We start from the raw sequence: 2258 nt of genomic DNA, 5'->3' as shown, positions 1-2258 counted from the left end.
GAGGCAAAATACCCGATTTACGAGTTCAAGGTGGAAATGTAAACTCGGCCCATAATTCATGGAGGTAAATAAGCTCTTTTCCAAAAAAAATTAAATATTATATTTGGGCCGAGCTAGAAAGCGAGGAGGTTTCGGCCCAGCACTACTCCATGGTGGCAAAGATTAAAGACCTAGGCCATTATTAATCTCTAGCCAACTATATACCTGCAAATACGACATCAGATAGTTCAGATAACAATCTTATTGTCTTACTGCAGCCAACACATACACACAACAGCGCATGATCACTCTATTTGGCTCATGATGAATATAGAGTAGAGTACTACCCATTATTAACTGATCACAACATCAAAATTAGCTTCTTAACTCTGCAAACTTTCTTATATGATTCTGTTCACGTATGTGTATGCATCAACTTTCACCACCAAGCTCGCTCGATCTAATTAAAACGTTGGCGTGTGAATGTTGAGCAACGAGACCCTGGTCTGCACTAGGCTCCTAAACACCTCGCTCTCGCTCTCCAGCTCCCCGACGCACTGCTCCAGCTCCTGCAGCTTCCCAAGGGCCGCCGCTTCCCTCTGCTCCTCGCTGCCACACCTCTGCTGCTTGCTCCTGGACGACAGCGGCAGCCTCTTCTTGGGCGAAGAGCTGGAGGCCGACGCGACCGCGGTGCCGTTGACGGCCTCGGCGACGGTCCGCGTGATCTCGAGCTCGGCGGGCGCGCCGCACGTCGTCGACGACGCCTGCAGGCTGGCCCGCGCGCACCTCGCGGCCTCGCGCGCCACGGCGGCGGCGAGCTGCTCGAGCTCCCTGCCGACCTGCCTCTGCGCGCGCGCCGCGGAGGCGAGCTTGGCGGCGTCGCTCCTGCGCACGGCGGCGAGGAGCTCGGCGCGGCGTGCTGGCGGAGCGCGAGCAGCGCGGCGAGGAAGGTGCCGAAGGCGTCGGCCAGGACGAGGATGCCGTCGAGCAGGCTGTCGTCGGCGCAGGCGGTGCGGACGAGCGCGGCCTGCGCGAGCGGGAGGTGCAGTAGGTCGTCGAGCACGAGGAGGAGCGCCCGGACGTGGGCCAGCGACAGCGGGTTCTGGCCCGGGTTGGACGTCCAGGAGCGCAGCGCCAGGAGCTGGTCGTCGATGTCCAGCAGCAGCGGGTGCGTGTGGCACGGCACGCTCGCCGACCGCACGTGCCCGCCGGCCATTAGCGACGACCTCGCCGCCGGCCTGCCGGGGCTCAGCGGCACGGGCATCGGCGCCATGCCTCTCCTTGTGTGTGTTGTTGCGGCCGGCTTGGGTTCTTTATTTGGCAGTGTGATCGGCGGCCGGCGGCGCAATGCGATTGATTGATCGACAAGGCGGCAAGTGTGTGCGTGCGGCGTGTGTGTATATATATAAGTGATGAGCTGAGGTAGCTAGCTAGGAGAGACGATCGAGAAGAAGGAAGGGGGGATGGAGACGAAGACGACGAGGTAGCTATCTGGAGCTGTTGAGTTGTCGCGGCGTTGGCGACTGTTTGAAAAGCCATGCACACGGCAGACGAAGCTTCGGTGAAGTGGACGCCGCGATCACACACGCTTGCTGATGCATGCGGATCGTACAGTGGAAAGACGCCTTGGAGAGGAGCGAGGCTGTACACGTGCGCGTGCGCGTGGATGGCCGCATGTCTGCCACGTACTACTGCGTATACGCTTCTCAGCTCGATCGATTCCAGTCTGATGGACACCGTGTATCGGTTCTTGGGTTGGAAAGTCTGCGGTCGTAGGAATTTGCATATATGTTTTTTTGTCATACTGAAAACTGAAGTGTTCGATCGAGATGAGGCTGTTATAAATTGATGTCAAATTCAATTATTTGCACTAGGTTGTGATTCAAGTCCCTGGCATTATTATTATATTGAAGGTTAATTTGTTGGCAACCAAACCAAACCAAACCGAAGAAACAAGCAACTGGAAACGTGAGCAGTTTTAATTTCTGATCAAGAGAGTAGACTTTTGCATTGGGAGATGGATCGACCGATGGAGATGTTGTGGGATTCTAGGGTACGGCTGGCAGGCACCATGCCAGCTGTGGATGTCGCGGTGTTGCCGGTGGCCGGTCCATCCATCCATCCATCCAGTGCGTGGACACAATACAATAATAATACAATATGATGCACGAGCGAGAGGGCACATCTCTCGTCTCTCTTCTCTTCTGGGAGACTTGCATTGGACCCTGAAAGAAAGGATCGGAAGAAACCCCGCCACCGGATCGGAGACCATGACGATC

General features: G+C 56.2%; 1 pseudogene; it reads right to left on the bottom strand.

The window, feature by feature from the left end:
- Positions 1–366: 366 nt before the first annotated feature.
- On the bottom strand, positions 367–1305 carry LOC120705268 (annotated as a pseudogene).
- Between the last annotated feature and the right edge of the window lie 953 nt (positions 1306–2258).

The sequence above is a fragment of the Panicum virgatum genome, chromosome 4K, assembly GCF_016808335.1.
Source record: "Panicum virgatum strain AP13 chromosome 4K, P.virgatum_v5, whole genome shotgun sequence".
NCBI lineage: Eukaryota > Viridiplantae > Streptophyta > Magnoliopsida > Poales > Poaceae > Panicum > Panicum virgatum.
Note: the sequence above shows the minus strand (reverse complement) of the source record. Positions and strands in the feature narration are given on the sequence as shown.